The sequence below is a fragment of the Zootoca vivipara genome, chromosome Z2 (genome assembly GCF_965207765.1).
Source record: "Zootoca vivipara chromosome Z2, rZooViv2.hap1.1, whole genome shotgun sequence".
NCBI classification, from domain to species: domain Eukaryota; kingdom Metazoa; phylum Chordata; class Lepidosauria; order Squamata; family Lacertidae; genus Zootoca; species Zootoca vivipara.
Window position 1 is genome coordinate 4,379,566 of NC_142585.1, and position 27,332 is coordinate 4,406,897.

The 27,332-nt window shown below is 44.5% G+C and overlaps 1 long non-coding RNA gene across 11 annotated transcripts; it reads right to left on the reverse strand.

Annotated features, from left to right (window-relative positions):
• Positions 1-855: 855 nt before the first annotated feature.
• On the reverse strand, positions 856-26,626 carry LOC118084458 (uncharacterized). Of its 11 annotated transcripts, XR_015948630.1 has the most exons (6): positions 26,480-26,587; positions 18,390-18,496; positions 8,456-8,667; positions 5,490-5,614; positions 4,888-5,016; positions 856-1,024 (listed from the first exon to the last, which is right to left on the reverse strand). It is a non-coding gene; the product is annotated as an uncharacterized LOC118084458 (long non-coding RNA). The 11 variants fall into 11 exon arrangements; XR_015948623.1 differs by lacking the exon at positions 5,490-5,614 and having other exon boundaries at positions 26,480-26,584; XR_015948626.1 differs by lacking the exons at positions 18,390-18,496; positions 26,480-26,587 and adding an exon at positions 25,349-25,512.
• Positions 26,627-27,332: the final 706 nt, after the last annotated feature.

Below are 27,332 nucleotides of genomic sequence, written 5' to 3' on the forward strand. Positions count from 1 at the left end.
AAATGCAATTAAAGATCAGACATTGTCTCATCGCGGCATACAATAGCTACAATGGGCAGAAAAGTCATTAAATGGTCCACAAAGACCCTCAGCAATTTTCAAGCAATCCATGGAAGTTTGGGAACCACTGATCTAGAAACTTGCATGTTTTGTCTATGGCAGGCTTACCAACGGGACCCTGGAAGCTAACATGTGCTGTATAACTCACTGCTTGGTAACCTTGAGTTGCCTGTCTTATCGAGAATTTAGACTTCACATATATTTTACTTCTTAGTAAAACTTAGGGGAGAGGGTTTGCTGGAGAATACATGAGGGGACCATGCTGCAGAGCTCAGTCTCATCTCAGCTGTGTGAAGGGCCCTGTGCGTTCATCAATGCACACGCATAGAACTCCTCGTTGGGATGCTGGGATACTTGGGATGAACTGGCAGGGGAAACTGATGGGATTCTCCTTGCTGTGGCAAGTGATTGAGGCGATAACGAAGCTTTCAAAGCTAGCATAGAGGAAATGGGAAAATATTTGAGCAGAGGCTAGAGACTTCCTTTAATGGGATTTCTGCTTCAATTAACACTTTGCAAGACTGCTTGCTGGCTGAAGACCTTTGCTTTAAGCTCTACAAGCTGAGCCTGTTTTATTCAGAAGCAAGCAGCAAATCCAGGCCATCCCATCCAAATTCCAGCATCTTGACTGCTATACCAGCTTTTGCCAGCTCAGGGATCAACTACAGCTTGCCTACATTTTGTACTCCCCTTGGAGATGTGGCTACCAAGCGTTTGTCATGAGCTCACACACATCTCAATTTATCTCTATACCACCACACTTTAGAAAGATGACTTCACTTTCCACAACAGAAATATTTGTGCAAATGTTTTTTATTTCTTCTTTTAAATAAGTGTGCTCAAGTGAAAAAAGTGAACAAGTCATCAATATAGGCTTGCCCACAGGGTCCACAAAATATCAAGATTGCTGCTTAAAACTTGTCTGTTGCTGTGTTGGTGGACTGGACACCTGAAGACATTGTGTCTGTTGGAGAAAAGAATAGTTGGCAGCTGTTTAAAAAAATGGCTGCAATCAAGTACATGTTTTCAAGACATCTGCAATTATTAGATACAACCAGAAGGCAAAACCATTGTTCAGAAGAGAATGACCATTTGTGGGTAGAGGGCTCTGGGCCTTTGTATAAAGCACAGCATAACACACGCCATTAATCGTTGTGACAATTGAAGCTCACAAGCCGTACTAATTCAAAATGGCAATGAGCTGAACCTGTCATTTACAGTAAATTTGTTGGTTAGAGCAGAGGTGGCTCTGCCGGATGGATGAGGCCCCTACCTGTCAATCACCTGACTGTCATTATGAAAAACTTTTCCCACAGAGCAAAAATGAATTCAAAACCATGCCTGCAATTGGGAGGATTCCCGAGTACAGCTGATCCCAGTGGGGCTCACTGAGCGGCACTCTCAGAGAACAACCAGGAACCCACTTTGAGCTTCTGGCTGGTCCTTTCTGCTTGCGTCTCTCTGCCCCCACATCCAGCATCACATGACACTGGGTGTGGGACAGGCAGCATGGATTGGAGAAAGACAGCCTGGGAGCCCTGCTGGGTCTAATCTGGCCTGAGGGGCAGAGGTTCCCAATGCCTGGGTTTGAGTGCTGGCTTTGAACCAGGGAGATTCGAACCCCCACCCTAGCCATGAAGCTCACTGGGTCACCTTGGGCCACTTACTATCCGTGAGCATAAAATGGAGGGGGAGGAAGACAAGTGTGCTGTCTGGAGCAGATCGGGGGAAAGGTGAGTGGAGAGAAAACATAACATGTTGTAACCCAACATTAGATTATTTGGAGAAGCTTCACTTCCATCTGTAATAGAAAGCATGAAAACAGGAAATCAGGGGAATAGCGAGGCACCGCGACACCTGGGCTTTCTACCTGGAGTTTTGTAGCTGGAGGCGCGCAGCTTTGGAGGCGCAGGGGGGTGGCGATACCCAGCTACGTAACACGCATGCGCAGCACACTGAGCATGGCAGGCTTTCTACCCGGAGTTTGTAGCTGGAGGCGCGTGGCTTTGGAGGCGCAGGGGCGGCAATACCCTGCTACGTAACACGCATGTGCAGCATCCCGCTGCGCATGCGTGTTACGTAGCGGGGTATCACCGCCCCCCGTGCAGTGCGGCGAGGGGTGCCACTTGGCACCCCACCCCCGCAACTCCCAAGCCAAGCCTCCCGGTAAAAAGTCCGCTTGGCGCGAGGGTGGGGGTGCCACTTCCCCAGAGTGGAACCCGGGGCATACCACCCCCATCGCAACGCCCCTGCAGTGCATACCTTGAGAGTTTGTTGGTCCGAGGGTTCAATTTTTAAGGAGTTCTCCATCTCCGTTAACACAGCCCCAAGGTTCATTCATGCAAGCTTGCACTTTAAGCTCCACTGCCCAAAGGGCTAGCCTTATTCTCTCCTAGGAATTTCTTAATTCACTCGTGGCATTTTCCTGCTCTTGGATTTACAGCTTCATACTCTAGTTAGTTAGAAAGGTGAATAGCAGTTGGAGGCATCACTGATGACAACTAGAAATGCCATTGAACAGGTGCTGACAACCACTTCCTTCAAGTTACTGAACCAGAATCTAGAACAGAGGTGGGAAAGACCTAACCTAATGACACTGTGATGTCGGGTGATGTTATGCTTTCAAGTCCTGATCTTTGGGACTTCGAAGCACAGCAAAGAACTTTCAAGCGGCCCTTTGAATGCATCCCTGCACTGCTTCTTAGGTGCTGTTTCTTCAGGACTGTGTTAAGCCCTTCAACTTGCAATGAAGCAGCAGCAGCAGCAGAATGAGGCTGTTTGAAAGCCCTTTCTGTCAAACACCTCCCTGCTGCTCCTGAAAGCTCTTTCGAGCAGAGACTTAGTGAGGGGCTTTGTTTGGGGAAAGGCTTTGTGACAGCCCCACATTGTTCTTTAAACCTCCAGTTTTCAGATAACAGCATTAGGAGCAAAAAGTGGTATCCCCTGAATGTATGATGTAAGCATGGGCGTACCCAGCGCGGGGCAGGGGTGAGCAGTTGCCCCTCCCTAGAAGCAGGGCTGGTGGGCAGAGGCGGAGGCGGAGCACAGTCCAGCGGAGCGCGAGTTCGCCGCACCACGCCCTCCCTCCAGCTCCCCGCCGCGCCCTCCGGCATGGCCAAGCGCGTCGGGGAACCAGAGAGCACGGCGCGGCAGGCGGGAACGCCGAACTCGCGCTCCGCTGGACTGTGCTCCGCCTCCACCTCCGCCCGCAGGCAGCGCTGCTCTTGGCCAGCTTCTTCCTTGGCGCGGGGCAGGCTGGCCCGGCCGGCTGGCCGGAGGGGCAACAACAGCAGCCCAGCAAGCCGAAGGGAAGCGCTGCTGCTGCTGCTATGTGGGGCTGTTGCTGCTGCTGCTATGTGGGGCTCGTTCCTCAATCTTCCCGCCCTTGCCCAGAAAGAAGTCCCCAGTCACAGCTTCCTCTCATTTTCATGCGTGCCCGTGGCATGCTTTTGGATGACACTTTGGCCTGCTTTTAGGTAATTTTGTGCAGGAGTTTAGTGAGCAAACCTCCCCCCCACCATGTCAATGCAAGGGAGCAGAGCGTAATAATAATAATAATAATAATAATAATAATAATAATAATAATAATAGTTTGTTTGCGCTCGCCATGTTAAACAGCAGCAACTGACTATGCAAAAAATGGCACACATGAAAATGACACTTGCTTAGATTCCCTTTTGCTGACATTCTCAATTTTTATGCACTGAAAGTTTGGGATGTAGAAAAGGACTCCCATGTGTTTTCTGAAATTCACTCCCACTGCAAGCTTTCCTACGTAGGCTTGCAGTGTCAGTAACATCTCTGAACACAGTGAGTACCTGTCCATTTCATTTCTCTCCATTTCCTGATTTTTCCAATCTTAAATTTGGTTGTTTCTTCAGCAATTTGCAAATTTTTCCTTAAAAAAAAAACCCTCAAAAAAACTGCAGCCTTTCAATGCACATTTCTTCTAAAGCTTCTTGTGTGACATTACATTTTTGCAAGTAATTTCTGCATTTTGTATGTTATTTTCACTAATATATTCATTATGATGCACATGTTTCCCTATTACTTGCATTCTCCTTTGTTTTGGAGGATCACTGCAAAATTTGGATACATGTGGCCCCTCCCCTACTGTGCATTGCCCCCCCTGCCCCCCCTAGTTTTGATCCTGGGTACGCCCCTGGATGTAAGTCAGGTAGCATGAGGTTTCCCCAAAATGGCCTTGTGCACCACATGTGAAGTCCTGTTTGGCCACATTGGGTCCACAGGTCAGAGGCTCCCAACCTCTGATCTGAAAAGTACTTCATAGATCTCATAGAATCAGAGCTGGAAGGAAGTGGGACCCCAAGAATCATCTAGTCCAACCCCCTACAATGTAGGAATATGCCACTGTCTCTTCCTGGGATCGAACCTGAAACTATGGCACTGCTAGCACCACGTTCTAACCGACTGAGCTACCCAGCCTTGTTCATGGCAACTCAAAATATTTCCCAGAAAGCTGAGCTTTTCAAAAGGGAGGGTGACCTAATAACAATACAGGTGGTCGGAGAGGGGGGGCACTATTTGTACTCCCAGCCTCTAATGACATGGTAAAGAGTTCCAATTTCAAGCCGAAGAATGGATTTAACAGCAACCCATTTACATCTGTACACATCTTAATTAGAGAGCAACTCAACGCCATTTCATGCATTGTTATACAATCACCTTTTCTGCCACCAGTTAAGGGTGTCTGCAGACAAAACGCCGGCTCCCTCAGCCTATAGAGCGAGATGATCATGCAACCCCAGAGTCGTTTGCAACTAGACCTAACGGCCAGGGGTACCTTTAAGATAAATAAAAGCACACCATGTGTTCTTCTTCCATTGCTATTAATTTATCCTCCAGTTCCAAGATTTCTTCTTTCAATTCTAGGAGCAGTTCTTCGGTTTCCTCAGATATATTCAGGTCATCTTCAGCTTCTGGTCAGTACTCAGCCTGTTTAGTATATAGAGATTGAGATTCAAGTAAGGTGTGCAATGCAAAATTATCCATATGGATCATTCGTGATCTGCTCCAGGCTTTCTGCTGAAAAGCAGGTTAAAATGCTTTGAGTAAATGTATATGATTGTTTATCTGTATTTTAAGTTGGTTTGTATTTCAGTTGGATGTTTTGTTCTGTTTTGTTTTATACTTATTTTAAAACTAATAAAGATTTATTTTTTTAAAAAAAGAAATAATAGCTTAACTGCCATCAATACGGATACGGGAAAGATCCCACAATAATATCCCACATATTTTTGTTCTAAAAGATGTAATATTATTCTGTTTTTTTTAAGCTTCCAAGCACTGAAATTCAACGTCAGTTATAAATGTTTCTCACAATGAAAAACCTCTCCTACTATGAGATTAATTTTTAAGAAAGGATTAATGAGAAGGAAGGTGGCCCATTTTAGCAAGTGTTTTCTTACTTCTTGATCATATGATTGGTCTGAAGCTGAAGAATTCTCAACTAGGATGTTTCCTTCCGGTCCCTGTGCCATTTCACCAGCTCGCTCCTTATAGATACTGCTATGCTTCTAGGAAAGGACCTAACCTAACAGAAGCAGAAGACATCAAGAAGAGGTGGCAAGAATACACAGAGGAATTATACCAGAAAGATATGGAGGTGTCGTACACCCCAGATAGTGTGGTTGCTGACCTTGAGCCAGACATCTTGGAGAGTGAAGTCAAATGGGCCTTAGAAAGCACTGCTAATAACAAGGCCAGTGGAAGTGATGGTATTCTAGCTGAACTATTTAAAATTGTAAAAGATGATGCTGTCAAGGTGCTACCCCGTGTTTCCCCCTTTTTAAGACCCCCCTTCTCTTCTATCAGTAACTTATTTATATTTGATACAAGGTCACTCATTTCCGTTTTAAAGTGTGCTTTTTATCCTATTGTTTTAAATGTCCTGGGGCTTCTTTAGGAGGAAAGTGAGAAATAAAAAATACTTTTAAAATGTTTATTTCTATCGGTTAATGAAAGCATATCCTATTGACCGGTGGGTGCTTACACAAACAGGACACACAATCACCAGTCGTTGCAACTGCAATTCGGCTTGGGCATTTTCTTTACTGTTAGGCTGCTGTTTAAAGCAGAGCTTTCCAAACTGTGTCACAACACAAGTGTGTAGGTGTGTTGCACAGTCACTCTCTTCGCTTCTCCCAGCGCTGGAAAAGGAGGAGGTAAGCCTGCCGGTTTGCTAGTAAAACTGAATTACTGTGTTGCAAAATGATGCATGTCTAAAAAGTGTGTCACCAACATGAAAAGGTGGCAAAGGGTAGACCTGTGGGTATAGGGGAATCTATACGAATAGAATGATGAGATGGTTGGCAAGCAGCCAAACAATTGCAGCTGTCAGTTAACACAACAGATTTAAAGATGCGGGACATTTCGAATTCAAAGACTACTTGCGCCTTCTCCAAAACTGGCCAACTTCTGCTAGATCAGTGAAAGGCATTGTGCCACCATTGCAAAGTCCTCTGCAAGGTTTATCACATCTTGGCACCTTTATTTTTAATCTTCCAGTGGCTTGAGATGGCAACCTCCACAAGGAATAGTCCTGAAATGGTAGAAGGCACTGTACCACCTAGGAAGAGCATCACCCTGGTCAGGAAACCAGAACCAGAACCTTTATTAGGACCAAGCAGAATGTGTGGAAGTATAGTATATGCCCCAATAGCCTCCATGTGTAAAGATGTAAAAGAAAAAAAAAGAATGTGTCTGCCTTCAGCAAGCCTGATAAGAGGGCACAGTCTCTAGGCCTGGACTGGGTGGCGCAATGAGCCAGGGCGCCTGGCCACCAGGGGCGCTGCAGCGCCAAACCCCAGGTGCTAGCGGGCAGTCAGCGCCGCCAGCCGTGCGCACTTGCATTGTGCACGCCGCGCATCCCTGCCCGGGCCACCACCACCACTTGAGATCCCCCTCGATGATAGGCGACCCAGTGCCCCACTAGCCAAGCCGCTCCTGCCGTCTGCTGCGGGGAGAATGAGGGGGGGGGCGCCGGCATTTCCTGCCCACCACCTGCCGGGAAGAAATCCCTGCGCAAAGTTCTAGAGGGTTGGTGGGGAGAAGCCCCTCCTCGTGGTGCGGTGCAAGTTTCTAGAGGGGTGGGGTGTTTTTTGGCCGGCAGGTGTGGTGGGCAGGAAATGCCGGCGCGCCCCCCTCATCCTCCCCGCAGCGCACGGCAAAGTTGCAGCGGCAAGTGCGGAGACGGGTGGGCGCGACAGCTGCTTTCCCAAAGAAATGCTGCCCCTCTCCTCCTCTGGGCGCTTCACAGGCGCTCGGTCCCCGTCGCCACCACCACCACAGCGTCAATGACAACGGAGTGTCAACAGGTCTGGCGCCTCGCGAGGTGCAGCTGCTTGAACGAAGTGTGTGCGCGCGCGTCCCCAAGGCAGTGCATGGCTCCGGCTTTCTGACTGGGAAAGGGGGGGCGGGGAGCTGGCGGGATTTCTGAACCACGGCGCTGGATAGGCTTAAGACGGCCCTGAGAGGGCGGGCCCCCAGTTCTTCTCTTCCAGGCCTGATACTGGAAGCATGTTTTTCCTCTGAGAACATTAATTTCTATGGGTGTCTAAAGCCAAAGGAAATGTCTCTGTTTCTCCGAAAATAAGACGTAGCCATAAAATAAGCCATAGCAGGATTTTTAAGCATTCAAGGAATATACGCCATACCCCGAAAATAAGCCATAGTGATAGGCGCAGCAGCAATGCCAGCCGCGGCAGGAGGAGGAGGAAAAAATAAGACACCCCCTGAAAATAAGCCATAGTGTGTTTTTCTGAGGAAAAATAAATATAAGACGGTGTCTTATTTTTGGAGAAAGCCTGTGTGATTTATAGGCAAGTGGTTCCCCAGCAGCCCAGGTTGCTGGGTAACCGAGTAAACCAGGGGTCAGCAAACTTTTCAGCAGGGGGCCGGTCCACTGTCCCTCAGACCTTGTGGGGGGCCGGACTTTATATTGAAGAAAAATATGAATGAATTCCTATGCCCCACAAATAACCCAGAGATGCACTTTAAATAAAAGCACACAATCTACTCATGTCAAAACACCAGGCAGGCCCCACAAATAACCCAGAGATGCATTTTAAATAAAAGGACACATTCTACTCATGTAAAAACATGCTGATTCCCAGACCGTTCGCAGGCCAGATTTAGAAGGCGATTGGGCCGCATCCAGCCCCCGGGCCTTAGTTTGGGGGCCCCTGGAGTAAACCCATCTCAAACATCTGTGCTGTAGTTGCTGAAGAAATCCACTAGTGTCAAACAAGCTTTCAGATTCTGCAGAACTCTTCAGCAGCCTGCCTATGATGACAGCACTGAAAAGTATCCTGCAGCAAGTCTTGAGCAGCCCAGGCTCACTGTTCTCCCCCATTTTTCAACACATGAAGTCTACCTTTCGTTAATCTTCACTTCTGCCTGACTTCAAAGCAGGGCTCTTGTTCCCAAAGAACTCTCCCAACTCCCATCAGTGCCTGCAACCAGGTCCAGCGGCAGGAAGAATGGATACGCAGGAGCCTAGAAATCTTAAGGGCAGCAGGTTGCATGAAGCTGGTGGAAGGTTTTCTTTCTTTCTGTGCAGCTCTCCTCTCAAGGGGGTTTCAATTTCTAAAAAATATCAGCATTTCAGAACACATGCAACCACCAACTACATGGAATCAAAGACGTCAGCAGGAGTTTTTGTTGCCTCCATCCCTCATTCAACGCCACATATTCTGGGAGAATGGAAAGCTAATCCCCCCACCCCCGCTTCAAAGTTACTGATTTGCTGATATCCTGTTGGGGGGAAAGATCCCAAATACATGGAAAGAGGCATATATAACATTGATTCCAAAGCCGGATACGGACGGCTTAGAAGTTAAAAATTATAGACCAATCTCACTATTGAATAATGATTATAAACTTTTTGCAGATATAATGTCCAAGAGATTGAAAGAAGTTTTAAATCAAATAATACATAAGGATCAGGCTGGTTTTCTTCCTGGTAGACAGTTAAAGGATAATGTACCGTGTTTCTCATATTATAAGACATGTCTTATATTAATTTTTTTCTCAAAAAAACACACCATGTCTTATTTTCAAGGGATGTCTTATTTTTTAATTAAGTATGGTAAAGCAAACTACCGGTAGGCATTGTATGCATGCAGCATCATAGAGTTGTCACTCTGGGGCACAGTGCCATTCTGAAGATTTCAATACCCTGCCACTGTTGTGTACTCTTACTCACTCTCTCTTTGCAAATAACCTCAACTTGTTAAGGAAGTTACTCAAAAGAGCAAAACTCATCTGAAAGCATTTGCATAGCCAGCCTTATAGAAAATGAAGCTTTGCTTTTGAGAATGTGTGTGGTGTTTTTTTAAGAGGTTGCTTTTAAAAAAAGAAAGAAGCAGAATAGCATCAGGATGGATTATGAGATAATCCCTTGTACTGCTGATGTTGCAGAACAATTTATGATTTGCAGCTAAGCTAAAACAAGAAGGGGAGAATCTGTTCCAAAGGCAGCGTAGCTGCAATATTACTGGGTTATGTTCTCTGTTTCTTGCATCTTTAAAAACACCACAGCAATTTAATTTGGCAAACGTCTTCATGAAAGTTCATTCTTAAACCAGAATCACAAACCAACAGTTTTGATCTTAAGGAGAAATGTTGCTTACATTGTCCCCCCCCCCAAAAAAAACCCACCTGGTATGCTAGGCTGAGAGTGTGGTGTGATTGTGTTCTGATTTATAGCTATTCTAGAAGCAACAGTTGGACACCCAGATTTTGACAGCAGTCATTAGCTGCTAATGATCTAGAATGTGTAATGTGTGTGTGTGAGAGAGAGTTCATTGTATGTCTAGCATGTCTTAAGCAGAAATATCCATAAGGCAGTTTAGAAAGGAAAAAAACCCACACACACAACCGTGTTAGAGTTAGTAATTAAAGAGAATTGTAGAGCAGATCAAATTGCAAAAACTGCCGGGGCTTATCAGATCGCGCGCTTTGAGCTGCGGCTCCAGCCAGCTCCCGGGCTTCGCGCGCTGCCCGCTAAGGCTCCTGCTGGCTGCCGGGGCTTATCAGATCGCGCGCTTTGAGCTGCGGCTGCAGCCAGCTCCCGGGCTTCGCGCGCTGCCCGCTAAGGCTCCTGCTGGCTGCTGGGGCTTACCGATCGCGCGCTTTGAGCTGCGCCTCCAGCCAGCTCCCGGGCTTCGCGCGCTGCCCGCTAAGGCTCCTGCTGGCTGCTGGGGCTTACCGATCGCGCGCTTTGAGCTGCGCCTCCAGCCAGCTCCCGGGCTTCGCGCGCTGCGCACTAAGGCTCCTGCCGGCTGCTTAGCAGGGTCCCGATCCTTTCTTCTTTGCCCGCCGCGGCTCCTGCTGAGCCTTCGCTGAGGCTCTACCTTAGCCGGGCTTCGCACTGAGGCTCCTGCTGCAGCTCTTGCTGTGCGTGCTGCAGCTCTTGCTGGCTCCCACTCGGACGGAGCTCCACGTGGCAGCGGCATCCGGTTCCGAGGAGGCATCTTCCTTTTCTTACGGTACCATATTTTGCACAGACCTGCTCCCACCACAACCTGGTACTGGTACGTCTTATTTTCGGGGTATGCCTTATATTTCGCCAGGTCATGAAAATACTGCCATGCCTTATTTTTTAGGGATGCCTTAAAATATGAGAAACACGGTAAGACACATAATAGATGTAATAGAATATCTGGAGACCAAGATAGATAAACCAGCTGTTTTGATGTTTGTAGATGCTGAGAAAGCTTTTGACAATATATCTTGGCAATTTATGAAGAGGAATTTGGAATCAATGGTTGGGAAGAATACATTCGTGAATGGGATCGAGGCGATTTATTCAGAGCAAAAGGCAAGATTGATAATTAATAACACCCTAACAGAATATTTTGAAATCACAAAAGGAACTAGACAGGGCTGCCCTTTATCACCGTTATTGTTCATCATGGTCCTGGAAATATTATTGATCAGATTAAGAGACCTATCTACAATTAGAGGTATTAAAGTAGGTGCAAAGCAATTTAAAGTGAAAGCCTTCGCAGATGATTTAGTTTTAACATTGGAAAATCCAAAGGAAAGTGTTGCAGAAGCAATAGAAGTAATGGAGAAATTTGGCCAATTGGCAGGATTCAAATTAAATAGACAAAAAACCAAGGTTATGGCAATGAATATGACGAAAGAAGAAAAACAGGAATTACAGTTAAAACATGGATTCGAGGTGGCTAAAAAGGTAAAATATCTGGGAATATGGATGACAGCAAAGAATATTAATCTTTATAGTGACAACTACGAACAAGTATGGAAGGAAATAAAGAAAGACCTGGAAAGATGGACTAATATGAAAATGTCATTCTTAGGAAGAATCGCAACAATAAAGATGAATGTATTACCTAAGATGTTATTCCTATTTCAAACTATACCTGTGGTTAAAGGTACGAGGCAATTCCAAGAGTGGCAAAAGATTTTATCAAGATTTGTCTGGCAGGGGGAAAAACCTAGAATAAAATATAAAATTTTGGTAGATAAGAAAGAAAGAGGTGGATTCGCCCTGCCAGACTTGAGACTCTATTATGAAGCGTCTTGTATCTGTTGGATAAAAGAATGGATAACTCTAGAGAATACGGACTTGTTAGATTTGGAAGGCTTTAACAATAGATTTGGATGGCATGCATATTTATGTTATGACAAAAAGAAATCACATACCGGGTTTACGAATCATGTGATAAGAAGATCTCTATACGAGGTGTGGGAAAGAAATAAAAGGCTGTTAGAGACTAAAACACCCTGGTGGGTCTCACCAGCAGAGGTATTAACAGTTAAGAAAGTAAATATGGAGAAGAGGCGGGCCACGTATGAGGAAATCTTGACGAAAACGGAAAAAGGATGGAGTTTAAAACCTTTTGATGACATTAAAGGAGTATTAACAGGATGGATAGAATACCATCAAATAAATGATGTGCTTAAAGAAGATAGAAAAATAGGTTTTGAGGATAAAAGATCCAAATTTCAAATAGAAGTGCTAGAAGGCAAAACAAAGCTTTTGGCAAAGATGTATGATTTGTTGTTGGAGTGGTATACAAAAGATGAGTTGACAAAAGAAGTGATGATTAAATGGGCAAAAGATTTGGGGCATAATATTGAATATGATGCGTGGTTGAAATTATGGAATCAAACTTTAAGATTTACAGCATGTACTGCCTTGAAAGAAAATGTATATAAGATGATGTATAGATGGTATTTAACTCCAGTTAAATTAGCTAAAATGTATAGAATGAGTGACAAAAGTTGCTGGAAATGTAAAGAGAAAGATGGTGAATTTTATCATATGTGGTGGACATGCGAAAAAGTTAAAAGATTTTGGGAAAGTTTATATAACGAATTGAAAAAGATGTTTAGATATACTTTTCCAAAAAAACCAGAAGCATTTTTGTTAGGAATAATGGGAGGAGAGATTAGAAAAGAAGATCAAACACTGTTTATGTATGCAACAACCGCGGCTAGGACTTTGTTAGCCCAAAAATGGAAATTACAGGAATTACCTACAATTGTGGAGTGGCAGACAAAAATCATGTACTATGCTGAACTTGCTAGATTGACATGCAAGATTCGTGACCAGGGGGAGACAAGGTTTCAAAAGGACTGGAGTAAATATGTGGACTATATGGAGAAAAACTGTAGATCGTTAAAAACTCTCGCAGGATTAAAATAAACCTTACGAATTGACCAATATGACAAAAAAGGAACTGCAAAAAAGGGAATTAATAAGAAACCCGCATGAAGGGAGGGGGGGAAGTCATAGCTCGGCGGAGCAAGGTAAAAGATGTGAATATAAGATTTTGTATAAATGATTGGTTTTGTTAATTTGTTGAATTTGGAAAATGGAATAAAATGTATTTTAAAAAAAAATCAAAGTTACTGATTTGCGAAGACTGAAGAGGCACAAGATCCCGGCTCAAATTCAACAGACAGAAACCATTTTTTAAAATCTCCACCTTATTTTTTTGCAACAAATAACCACATGCAGCAGTCTTACAAATTCCTTTCTGACATTTCAGCAGCAGCACAGCCATTGCCCCAATGGAAACGATGCCTTATGAGGAACGGCTTAGGGAGCTGGGTATGTTTAGCCTGGAGAAGAGAAGGTTAAGGGGTGATATGATAGCCATGTTCAAATATATGAAAGGATGTCATATAGAGGAGGGAGAAAGATTGTTTTCTGCTGCTCCAGAGAAGCGGACACAGAGCAATGGATTCAAGCTACAAGAAAGAAAATTCCACCACAACATTAGGAAGAACTTCCTGACAGTAAGAGCTGTTCGGCAGTGGGATTTGCTGCCAAGGAGTGTGGTGGAGTCTCCTTCTTTGGAGGTCTTTAGGCAGAGGCTTGACAGCCATATGTCAAGAATGCTTTGGTGGCGTTTCCTGCTTGGCAGGGGGTTGGACTGGATGGCCCTTGTGGTCTCTTCCAACTCTATGATTCTATGATTCTAAGCCACATTTTTTTAATGGCAGATTTGTGAAACGTTCCTCTTTCCAGGGCTTCATTAGCTGAGGCTAATGATAGGTCTGGGAACTTGATATGTTTGTTTTTTAAATGTTTTTATTCATTTTATGATTCTATGATTCTAATTTGTTATTCATGTATTGCATTTATATCCCACCTTTTCCTCCAAGAACCTCAAGATTCTTCCCCTTCCTCGCCTGATCCCCACCAATAAACCGTGGAGGTGGGTTAGAATGTGACTGGCCCTAGGTAGGGTACGTCCACCAGTGAGTTTCATGGTTGAAGGGATATGAATCCTGGTCTCCCAGATCCTAGCCGGGCTCTCCAACTGCTACATCCAGCCGGCTGTCAAACACATTCAAGCTTCTCTCCCCATGGAGCTTCCCCCTCCCCCCTTCCACCCTAGAGAAGACTGCCAACACCAAAAAGGTCCTGCGGTTTGCAGATGGATACCGTGCAATTTTCGTCTGGCTAGTCTAATCAAAATTGCACCGTGATCCACCCGACAACAGCAGAACGCGGGCTCCTGATCCTCGCCTCCCTCTTGCCGTTCTGCTCCTGAAGAATTTCTCTCCCCCTCCACAGGCCGGGACAAGTGCAATACTGTTCAGAGGACCCACAAGTAATGCAACAAATCCCAACCCAGGGAGAAGCCAGTTTTCTAAAGCTGCCTTTGAAAGCAAAGTGAGAAGAAGAGGGGGTGGGAAAAAGGCCTGTCCCCTGTCTCTTCCCTCCCAGTTATGGGGGTGGGGGGGTGGGACTCCTCTCTGCTCACTCCACCACCGTCCGTTTTGCATGGATTTGCACAGCGACGGACACCAAGCTGGGATGCAAACCTGCAAAACGGACGGTAGATCAGTACACGGTCTTCTCAGGCCCTCCTCCCCCACCGCCGGCCCCCAAGGTGGCACCTGGTGTCCAACAGTACTGCAAGTGCCCATATTACAGTAGATCTGGGTGCACAACTACCTGCACTATGAGCACTTTGCCACTGCTAAGACGAAGCAGAGATGGCTGGGAATCCTTTGGGAAAGCATCCTGGATATGGAGGCTCCAGCCTAGCAAGAGAAGTCAACAGCACCCACCCACGTTAGTCCCTATTGAACCAGCACGATGCAACAGGTCCCAGGTTCAAATCCCTGCCATTTGTCATGAATCACTATTTTGGCGCTACAGAACCACACTTTGCAACTCCCTGCCTCTTGACACCAGGGTGGATAAAAATCAATGATTTAAAATATATATATATATATATATATATAAAAAATCGGATTTTTTTTTATTTAAATTGGATTTTTTAAAATAAAATGCTTTTTGAGGAAAATATTACCATCCAAAGGTTGTTCCATCGTGAAATAAAGATTAGTTTTTAAATTATGTAGAATAACGTTGCATATGTTTAATTTTGGGGGTAAATTCCATTAATCCAGGCACCCCCAAACTGCGGCCCTCCAGATGTTTTGGCCTACAACTCCTATGACCCCTAGCTAGCAGGATCACTGGTCGGGGAAGATGGGAATTGTAGTCCAAAACATCTGGAGGGCTGAAGTCTGGGGATGCCTGCATTAATCCATTCACAATGTCATGCTCTTCCAGAGGTTTTTGTAAGATTATTGGGCAGTTTCTCTGCCTACAAGATATTGTAACAGATGCTTGGTTTACTTTTGCAGTTCTCAAAACTGAATTTGACTCAACAAAGATCACATGCCTCTTCTTCACAGCAAAAATGTTATAACATGAACAGAGTTGAGAAAAACACCTTAATCCTATTGTTCTACAAACCTATGAATACAGAATCAACCCCTTCAGTGCTAAGTTTCAAGAAGTTCAGTGAATAGAATAGAAACAATATTTTTCTGATTGTTTGGAGTGGACAGTATTTAAGTTTTTCATGTGTAGGCTGGGCTGACAGTCTAAGTTTCTATATATATATGTATATATATATATATAAATATATATATAATATATATATATATATATATATATATATATATATATATAGTTTTTGTTTAGCCAAATTAGTTAACAAACATGGATGTTTGTTTAAGCAAATAACATATGCTGTAATGTTATTGTTTCAGTTGAATAAATCTATTTAAATTATTAAGGTAATGATTATTTTTCTCCTTCCTAAGTACAACAGTAAAGTTGTCCAATATGAATGATTAACCTATTAAACTGGGGATAAAAAACTAATATGAAAAGTTGTTATTCTAAAAATCTTCATCTACTTGCATATTAAAGTTATACCAGCAGAATTAGTCTTTATGTAGAAAACTATGATTTAAATCAAGCCTTACTGACTAGTGATTTAAATCATGATTTAAATCAGTTTGATTTAAATCAAATCCACCCTGCTTGACACCAAGCAGGTGACTCTACTAGTCTTCTCAGTGCCTGCTAAGGCTTTGTTTAGAGACAAACATACCCAGACATGCAGACATGTATTTTAATCTGGTGTTTCATTTTATCACATGTTTTTAGTAGCTGTTTGAACTGGTTTTATTGAATGACTCCTGGAAAAGGCCAATGGCAATAGGAAGCTCTCTCCCCTCCTGCAGTTTCCAGCAAAGAGGCCTTGCTGCCTCCAGCAGGTATTTTTTTTAAGAGTGAGGAAAGTGCACTTTAGTTATTTTTGCTTTCCCCCCATATGAATTATAGAAGAGTTTTGCAGACTTGAATTTAAACGCCCTAAACCATGGACCTGTTTCAGCTTCATATGGGATACATTTGTGAATTCTGCCAGGCAAAATTATTGTTTCCATTCTCATATGTCCACATATTTGAAGGCCACAGCTCAGCAGCACAGCACCTAACTTGCATGTAGAATAGGGTGGGTCATAAAAAACTTTTTTTGGAAAATGTTTCCTCCCTCGATCTTATATCAGGCGTATGGTATAAACATAGTCAAATTTCAAATTTGGGACAAATCGGTTAATATTTAGACCCTGCTCCTACAGATTGAAATTTTGCCTCACTACGAGTGATGAAAACATAGGAATTTGACTCATTTATTCTCAGTATGTTAAATTGTGAACTAATCAACATAAATTTTAGGTTTTATGGAGAGCAATAATAGTTGCATACTATTATTTTCTGCAATATTTATTTATTTAAGATCAAACATGTTGATAATTTACATGAAAAACCAATGGTTTTGAACAAATTATATGGAACAATAAAGCAAACGGTGTACTAAACAAGTAAACATAAATATTAAACAATAAAACACCACTCATATTATGTGTTGCATCAAAACATCACATTATACTTAATTACTTAATTACTAATTACCAAAATAGAGGTTTAGTGTAAGGCATAAAAGCATATTTTTAGCATATATGGTGTACAAGTACAATGTATAATATTGCATAAGGCATAATTTTATTAATTACACAAAATGTAAGCATTTAGTACAATTTATACCTAAGTAATTAAGTATAATGTGATGTTTTGATGCAACACATAATATGAGTGGTGTTTTATTGTTTAATGTTTATGTTTACTTGTTTAGTACACCGTTTGCTTTATTGTTCCATATAATTTGTTCAAAACCATTGGTTTTTCATGTAAATTATCAACATGTTTTATCTTAAATAAATATTGCAGAAAGTAATAGTATGCAACTATTATTGCTCTACATGTTTATACCATACGCCTGATATAAGATCGAGGGAGGAAACATTTTCAAAAAAAAGTTTTTTATGACCCACCCTAATGTAGAAGGTCCTGGATTTGATCCCCCAGGACATCTCCAGGTGGGACTAGGACAGACTCCCTGCCTGAAACCGCAGAGAACCTCTGCTGCCAGTCAGTGTCGAGAATGCTGAGCTAGATGGACCAATGGACTGGGGCAGCATTAAGGCAGTGCCCTATGTTACAAGGCAAGGTTGTGCCACAGTTAAACGGTATATAAATTTCATTAAATAAAATATCAAATGAAAGGGGCCAAATTATTTTGATTCAGAGTTGGGTAACCTACACTGCAACGCCAAAAATGACTTTAGCTATCCCACTATTAGATTATTATTAGACTGGATTATTGCAATGCACTGCATGTGGGTTCTATGTGGGGCTTCGGCTGGCGCAGATGACATGAACATGCTCTCACGAATGCATGGCGCCAGGATTAAAAGGTCTGGCACTGGTCCCTGAGCCAAGCCCATTGTTCTCATGTCAATGGAGAGTCCAAGCCTTTGGTGTTGTGGGTTCAAATCTATGGCACGTCCTCCCACAGTAATTTAAGCAGGCACCATCCCGGAGCTTCACGCACCTGGTCAGAACTGTTTTGTTTCAGGGGACTTTTGATCCCTGAATGGTTCTCATATGTTCTATGTTTATTTAGTTTTAAATAGATTTTAAATTTGTTAAGTTTGAATTTTTGGCAGTTTAATTTTGCATATTGCGTAATTTATTGTTGTAAATCAATTTAAATTGGAATGTAAATCTTCAAATAAACGAAACAGCATTTGTTGTATCAGAAAGTGCAGGTGGTGTGTGTCCAAATGCCATTCACTTCATATTCCTCATATGCCAGGCATACCAGATTTTAAAAAAGAAAGAGCACCCCCAAGAGAAATTCAGGCAAGCTGGTGAAGAGTCCGAGTTACTGCAAAACTCCCAAGGGGTTGAAGCGGCTCAGATATAAAAGGTCTGAGATACCAAGTTCTCAGTTTATTGCATAAAACCATGCAAGACATCACACAAAAATACAAACATAAACAAAAGAATGCTTTTTTAAGGGGAAAAAAAAACAGCCCTCCATAAACCATTCCAGAGGCGAGCGATAAAAAGCGAGAGCTCATGGTGGCGCAGTGGTTGGTTTTGGACTAACCTTCACTCAGCCATTAAGCTCACTGGGTGACCCAGGGCTGGTCACGGTCGCTCAGCCTAGCCTCCCTCTTGCGAGGACAAAATGAAGAGAGCCACGTGCACCAGCTCCTAGGAAGAAGGTGGGGTGGAAATGCAATCAATCAACAGAAGTCACAGAGAAACCAAACAGGGTCCAGGACATAGTTTGCAAGTTAAGATGCATTTCTACGGGATATGTGGATAGAAGCAATTATTGCTTACAGTTTCTATTACGCAGTTGTTCTGCAAGAAAACTGAGAACATGGTGTATATGGGGATGTGGGGCAGATGTGGTTTGGAACCCAGCAGGTTGCAGAGTGCCAAAGGTTCCCCGCTCCAGGTCTAGACACATTCCACTCTTTTCAATAACCTTCCATTCAGCATTCAAAATTCACCAGGCACATTTTGCATCTGGCTCTTGGCCACTTGCCTGTTGTCTTTCTCCATGGAGCATTTGACTGTGTCGACCACAGCAAACTATGGCAAGTTCTTAAAGAAATGGGAGTGCCTGATCACCTCATCTGTCTCCTGAGAAATCTCTATGTGGGACAAGAAGCTACAGTTAGAACTGGATATGGAACAACTGATTGGTTCAAAATTGGGAAAGGAGTACAACAAGGTTGTATATTGTCTCCCTGCTTATTTAACTTATATGCAGAATTCATCATGCGAAAGGCTGGACTAGATGAATCCCAAACTGGAATTAAGATTGCCGGAAGAAATATCAACAACCTCAGATATGCAGGTGACACAACCTTGATGGCAGAAAGTGAGGAGGAATTAAAGAACCTTTTAATGAGGGTGAAAGAGGAGAGCGCAAAATATGGTCTGAAGCTCAACATAAAAAAAAATGAAGATCATGGCCACTGGTCCCGTCACCTCCTGGCAAATAGAAGGGGAAGAAATGGAGGCAGTGAGAGATTTTACTTTCTTGGGCTCCTTGATCAATGCAGATGCTGACAGCAGTCACAAAATTAAAAGACGCCTGATTCTTGGGAGAAAAGCAATGACAAACCTAGACAGCATCTTAAAAAGCAGAGACATCACCTTGCCGACAAAGGTCCGTCTAGTTCAAGCTATGGTTTTCCCAGTAGTGATGTATGGAAGTGAGAGCTGGACCATCAAGAAGCCTGATCGCCAAAGAATTGATGCTTTTGAATTATGGTGCTGGAAGAGACTCTTGAGAGTCCCATGGACTGCAAGAAGATCAAACCTCTCCATTCTGAAGGAAATCAGCCCTGAGTGCTCACTGGAAGGACAGATCCTGAAGCTGAGGCTCCAATACTTTGGCCACCTCATGAAAAGAGAAGACTCCCTGGAAAAGACCCTGATGTTGGGAAAGATGGAGGGCACTAGGAGAAGAGAAGACTCCCTGGAAAAGACCCTGATGTTGGGAAAGATTGAGGGCACTAGGAGAAGGGGACGACAGAGGATGAGATGGTTGGACAGTGTTCTCGAAGCTACGAACATGAGTTTGACCAAACTGCGGGAGGCAGTGGAAGACAGGAGTGCCTGGCGTGCTCTGGTCCGTGGGGTCACGATGAGTCGGACACGACTAAACGACCAAACAACAATTGGCCACTTGCAGCCAAGTGAAGATGCCTGGGCACCAGGATGACACCTGATGTCTCGACCATGCCCAGGGATCTTTGGATTTTCCGTTTTCACACACTCATACAGTCATATCTCATGTTGCGTCCGCTGTGGGCTGCGTATTTCCAGGTTATGAACGCAGCGGACCCGGAAGTCTTTACTTCTGGGTTTCGCCGCGTGCGCACTGTACCCCATCCTGTAGTATTCTATCCATTCTATTTTATCCATACAATGAATTTCAGGAGAACCAAACAGTTATATTGAAAAATACAACTTCCGAGCCGTCTGTCCCCAAAACGGCAACTACGCATTCTGTTTTGGAGTGTAACCCTGGTTTAAGAAGCCATTTGGCGCCTGGCTTATATACCTGAGTTTCTAACTGTGCTCCCACCGGTGGTGTAATGCTACATTCCCACATTTTCTGCAAGGTCAACTTTTCGCCAGCCGGGCCCAGAGGCAAACTACTCCATTGCCCACCTGCAAATCTGTGCTCCAAAGGCTTCTGGTTGTGCACAAGGCATTCTGAAAGATGGCAGTTGTCTTCTTGCTGTCCTTGTGACTTCAATCAAGACTCACGGCCAGCTGCGTGTGTCAGAAGGAGCATCCAGGGCAGTAGATTCTAAGCTATTCCACTCACTGCACTAGATGCACCTTAGCACAAACAGCCTTAGAGTATCCCCAGGCGGGAGGGAAAGGGAAAGACGGCCGGCCTGCTCCTCCACCTGAAGAAGGGAGGGCAGCCATCACACAGACTGCCAGAGGGATGCTGAAGTGCAAAAACTGCGGTAGGTGATGAAATACTACCTGCACTATAAGCACTTTAGCACCACTGATGGCTCATGCAGAAACTTCCTTGCTGCGTTCTTCTGCAAACACTGATAAACTGGTGTCCGTTGGTTGTCCGAAGAACCATTGCTGCTCTATTCAAGGGAATAACTGTTGAATTTTATTTTTTTAAGGGAGGGTGAGAGAAGAGAGAAAAACAGAACTAAGATAGCATTAACATGCACTAAGTAGAAAATGCACAATAAACTCTCCAGACCCTCCCCCCACCCAAATACGTGCATGCTATGTCCTCTGCAGGTTGCGTCTTTTCAGGTTACGGATGCACTGAACCTGGAAGTCCCTGGAATGGGTTACCTGGAATGGGTTACTTCCGGGATCGGCACACCCATAACCTGCGCACATGCGCAGAAGCGCCGCATTGTGTCCCGCGCGTGCGCAGATGCGGCGCTTCAGGATGCAGCCTTTTCATGTTGCGAACAGGCCTCCCGAACGGATCCCTTTCGCAACAAGAGTACTAATTTTCAGTAAAAGGGAAATTTGCAAGAAATTGGTTGCAAGCAGTTTACCAAGTGTCTGAGCTCGCTATCAACAAGCAGATCATCACACTCTGACTGACCTCCACTCAGGGTGGATTTGATTTAAATCAGTTTGATTTAAATCACTAGTTAGTAAGGCTTGATTTAAATCATAGTTTTCTACATAAAGATTAATTCTTGCTAGTATAACTTTAATATGCAAGTAGATGAAGATTTTTAGAATAACAACTTTTCATATTACCGGTGGTTTTTTTATCCCCAGTTTAATGAGTTAATCATTCATACTGTATTTGGACAACTTTACTGTTGTACTTAGGAAGGAGAAAAGTAATCATTACCTTAATAATAACAATTTAAATAGATTTATTCAACTGAAACAATAACATTACAGCATATGTTATTTGCTTAAACAAACATCCATGTTTGTTAACTAATTTGGCTAAACAAAAACTATATATATATATATATATATATATATATATATATATATATATATATAGAAACTTAGACTGTCAGCCCAGCCTACACATGAAAAACTTAAATACTGTCCACTCCAAACAATCAGAAAAATATTGTTTCTATTCTATTCACTGAACTTCTTGAAACTTAGCACTGAAGGGGTTGATTCTGTATTCATAGGTTTGTAGAACAATAGGATTAAGGTCTTTTTCTCAACCCTGTTCATGTTATAACATTTTTGCTGTGAAGAAGAGGCATGTGATCTCTATTGAGTCAAATTCAGTTTTGAGAACTGCAAAAGTAAACCAAGCATCTGTGATAATATCTTGTAGGCAGAGAAACTGCCCAATAATCTTACAAAAACCTCTGGAAGAGCATGACATTGTGAATGGATTAATTGAATCTATTTACCCCAAAAATTAAACATATACAATCTTATTCTACATAATTAAATAATAATAATCTTTATTTCATGATGGAATAACCTTTGGATGGTAATATATTTTCCTCAAAAAGCATTTTATTAAAAAAAATCTGATTTAAATCAAAAAAATCTGATTTTTTTTTAAAAAAATCATTGATTTTTATCCACCCTGCCTCCACTCGATCAGCAACTGATTTGACACAAAGTCCTGAAGTTCGAGTGCCCTGGTCCTGCAGCAGCAGACCCCTTGCTGTTGTTTTTTTTAGCAACTGTTACAAGGGGAAAATATAGGGTGGTGGTACTCAAGGTTTCCAGTTGAGTTCTGTGATTTCCAGTTGCTAATTTTTTTTACACACAAAATAAGCCACTGTCTAGCAAACCAGTACAGTATAAAATTATGGATTGCATTACTGTATACGGATCTATCAGTTTGAAAAGTTGAGGTTATTTATATATTTCAATATTCCCAATATAAATTGGGACGCAGGTGGTGCTGTGGGTTAAACCACAGAGCCTAGGGCTTGCTGACCAGAAGGTCAGCGGTTCGAATCCCTGCAACGGGGTGAGATCCCGTTGCTCGGTCCCAGCTCCTGACAACCTAGCAGTTCGAAAGCATGTAAAAGTGCAAGTAGATAAATAGAGGGAAGGTAAACGGCGTTTCCATGCACTGCTCTGGTTCGCAAGAAGCGGCTTTGTCATGCTGGCCACATGACCTGAAAGCTGTACGCCGGCTCCCTCGGCCAATAATGCGAGATGAGTGCCGCAACCCCAGAGTCGGTCACGACTGGACCTAATGGTCAGGGGTCCCTTTACCTTTACCTTTATATATTTCACAGAAGATAAATCAGGTTTACAAATCGCTCTGCTCTAGAAAGTATGTGCCTGGGAGCCCAGAATGTTGTTTTAGGATAGGATTCAAAAACCCACTCCTGCATGAAACTCACTGTGACCAGGTCCTATCTGCAACAATCCCATGAAGGTGCCAGAGTCTCCTTCTCCTGACCCACTTTTCATTGTCTGTAACAGCTTCTAATGGTTAGCAACAGTTGTAAGCTTGTGCCTTCCTTAGGGGCAAATGGCAGGTACTGTACTGGTATTATATTATAATCAATGAACTGGCAATCGTGTCATTAAGCTGTGCCAAAATGCATTTTAGCTACAGTATACAGCATCACTGCACACTTCTAATATTTTTCCTACAACATGGAGATATGGAATTGCTTCTTCTGAAAAGATTATAAAGTTTCTTGCATACAATAATTAAAGATGGTGCCAGAGACCAAGCCAGCTCTCAGACCCAAAACACACAACCTCAGGTCATTCCTGTAGGTTCTGCTTAGAGAATATGTAGTCTACAGATCAATGAAGGGGAATCGCATTTTAGGGAGATTATAAACCCAATCACAAACTCCTCTTCGCCCCACAAGTAGCATTCTACCCTCTTAATGCTGCTAAATTTGTTCTTTTTAATATTGACAAAGTGTGTCCTTCTGACAATAGCTGCAACACACCCAAGCTCTCACAGTACAGTGCTACCTCTGGTTGCAAATGGGATCTATTCCGGAGGCCCGTTTGCAACATGAAAAGGCAGCATCCTGAAGTGCTGCATCTGTGCAGGCGCGTGACGCAATTTGGCACTTCTGCACATATGCAAAGCGCGATTTAGTGCTTCTGTGCATGTGCCGAGCCCAGAAGTAACCCATTCCAGGACTTCCGGGTTCGGCACATCCATAACCTGAAAAGATCCGCGGCGGACGTAACATGAGGTATGACTGTAAGATCATTCCATCCCATTTCCAGCATCTAACATTTGCAAAGGCTGCCTGAATTAATCAAGCAAGATTCAAAATTGCACACCCTACTAAGGTTAATTGAGCTGCGTTTCTGGGCTTCCTTAAACGAATCAACAGAAAACCTCAACGGAAAATGCATCAACTCTGCCTTCTTTCCTCCCCCCCGCCCACCCCCACCCCCCAAAATCAAACTGCAATAAAGAAATAAAAAGCTTTTGCAGCTTTCAAAAACGAAGCTTCACGATCTGAGAAGTTAAGGAAATGGAAAGGTTAGCCAAAGACCACCTGCCCCTTTGCAGCCCCCTCCGCATCTGGTCAGGTCCTTAGCGGGGTTCTCACCGCTAGTTCCTGGGAGAACTTGGGAACAGTATTTCGAGGGGTGGGGGGCATCCTTAGCCCTTTCCTCCAAAGCCCACCACGTGCAAACGGGGACGAGAGAGGGCAAGCAGAAGCGCGCGCCCTGGCTTGCGCCCCCTCGTTCTGCAATTTAAGAGAAAGGGGGCCGCCAAGGCATTGTGGGAAAGGGAGTTCTCCATTCAAACTGGCCAAAACGCGCCAAGCCCGTCTCACTCACGCGGGCTAAGAGGCTGCGAAACCCAGGAGAGCCCCCCCCCCCCCGCGCGGGCACTCCTCCCGCCCCTGCAATCCAACCCCGCCGATCATCCTCGTTGCAAACTTCCACTGCGCGTTTCTTTCCTCGGCCCCCCCCCTCCAGCCGAAAAATAAAAAGACCACACCATGCACTAGCCCCATGTGAATCTGGAGAGGTGACGGGCACATTGCATTGCAAACTTCCACTGCGCGTTTCTTTCCTCGGCCCCCCTCCAGCCGACCACACCATGCACTAGCCCCATGTGAATCTGGAGAGGTGACGGGCACATTGCATTGCAAACTTCCACTGCGCGTTTCTTTCCTCGGCCCCCCTCCAGTCGACCACACCATGCACTAGCCCCATGTGAATCTGGAGAGGTGACGGGCACATTGCATTGCTGCCAGGAAGGCTCGATCTCCCTCCCTCCCCCCCCCTGCCTCAGAAACTCCCAAGCGCGCGATGCTAAAGTAAACAATTAAAAACTTCCAGAGGGGACTGTCGCTACAGCGTTTGGTTTTCGTTACATAGCTATGTTATATACTTTTGCAAGAGTTTCCCGCCGCCGATCCCTCCCTGCATTCTCCAGGGCGATGCAACTCCCGCCCCAGATGCAAAGCCGGAGCGAGAGAAAGGAGGGAGCCTACGCGGCCAGGGGCCCCTTTGTCTCCATGCCTGGGCTGCAAACGCGGGCGGCAGTGTCGGTGGGCCAGCACAGCTTCCCTCCTTCCTCCCCCCGCCTTCCCAAAAAAGTTTGCGCACCCTTTGCGCTGTTACCCCGCAGGCGAGATGCTCGGGGCTGCGGAACGACGAAGACACCGGGTGCGCGCGGCTGCCTCCCCTGCGTGCTGCAACCCAGGCTCCGCGCGTCCCGGGCGCACCGCTTCCTTTGCCTCCAGCGCGTGGTGCTGAACCTCGTGCCAGGAACTACAAGCCCCGGCATACCTCGCGGGCAAAGCACGTGCGCGGCGGGTCATACCGCTCTTCTTACTCCCCCTTCACCTCCCAGAGAAAGAGGGGAAAAAACCTCCCTTCCCACCCACCCACCCTCCGATCCCCGCCATGTGCACGAGGAACAACGCGTCTTTTAAGACAGTGTTTCCCAACCTTGTGCCTCTAGATGTTTTCGGACTACAATTCCCATCATTCCTGACCACTGGTCTTGCTAGCTAGGGATGATGGGAGTTGTAGTCCAAAAACATCTGGAGGCACAAGGTTGGGAAACACTGTTTTAAGAGATGCAGGGAAATAACATTTTTAAATGACTCTTTTTTTGTTGCGGCAGGTGGGAACCTGCAAAAGGAAGCGATGCGCGTGCACGCGCAAAAACGATTTAACCCCCTCACTCTTCTCCCACCAAGCCGGGCTCCTCTTTTCTTTTTTTAAGGGAAGGATCCCCAGACAAAGGGGAGGATTTTGCAAAGGATCTCGCGCCCTCGCCCTGTGCAAAGGCAAGCAGCGCCGGCGCCTGCATTGTTGCTGCGCTTGCTGGAGATCCGGAGACGGCAGCCATGAGCGTCATGGGAGTTTTGCTAAAGTGGTAGCCGCCGCCACCGCCACCCGGACCTCGAGCGGCTGCACTCGTAAGAACGGACTTTGCAAAGCACGATCCCGCGCCCCCCCCCCCGAGTCAGCAGATCCACGCGCAAAATGTGTGCACGCACTCGCGCTCACTCCTACAGGTGGCGTTGCACACGAAAGAGGCGACCTTTGCAAAAGGCTGGATTTTGCAGCCGCTTTTGCACGGATTTGCAGGGAGGAAGCTGCAAAGTACGTAGAAGCGCCAGAGATCAGAGGAAGGAAGGCGCTTTAAAGTCAAAGGTGCGCGCGCGCTTTGCACCCCGCCCCGCTTGTTCTGCTGGAAAGACCAAGAGAGAAAGATAAACACGTTACCTTTTAAGTCCTGGTGCAAAAGGCTGCTGTTAAGATTTACGAAAGTGGCGCGAAGACAATGTCATGTGACCACCACCCGAGGCGTCCCCTTTTGCCAGACAGCCAAATGAAGAAGAGGGGGAGGAGCACATCCGCTCCCCACGCAATTAGCATAATTAATTGTGTCCTGCAGTTGAGCCCACTTGGCCAATAGGAGCCCAAGGAAATCAAGCACGTCCGCGCATCTTGGAGGAAGAACAACTTTTTTTTATTTGGCGGCACATCGTTCTGTGCAAAGAATGACACCAGCATCCTGCAAAGTTTTCAGCAGTTTTATTCACAACCTTGTGGTCGAAGAGATTTGAAACCACGTCTCCCTCGTGTACTATTGTTGTTGTTGTTGTTGTTGTTGTTGTTGTTGTTGTTATTACATTTTAAAAACTTAGTTTTTGATGCTACTTCCCACGGTAAAAATGTAAAGCCATCTTCATTTAGAATTCTCTAACTGGATATTTTAATAAGGCTGTACAGTACTCTAATCATAAGCTTATTACAGGTAGGTAGCCGTGTTGGTCTGACTTAGTCGAAACAAAGGATAAAAAATTCCTTCCAGTAGCACCTTAGAGACCAACTAAGTTTGCCAGGGTCTGGTGACTTCTATTTCAGTGTATCTGAAGAAGTGTGCATGCACTCGAAAGCTCATACCTATGACAAATTTAGTTGGTCTCTTAAGGTGGTACTGGAAGGAATTTTGTATTTTTTGTTTCGATCATAAGCTTACTAAGCTGTGCTGAACATGTCGTCATCGATATTTAAATACTGCTTAATATGTAAATGAAAAAAAATGAATATAAAGCATTTAAATATTAGTTCT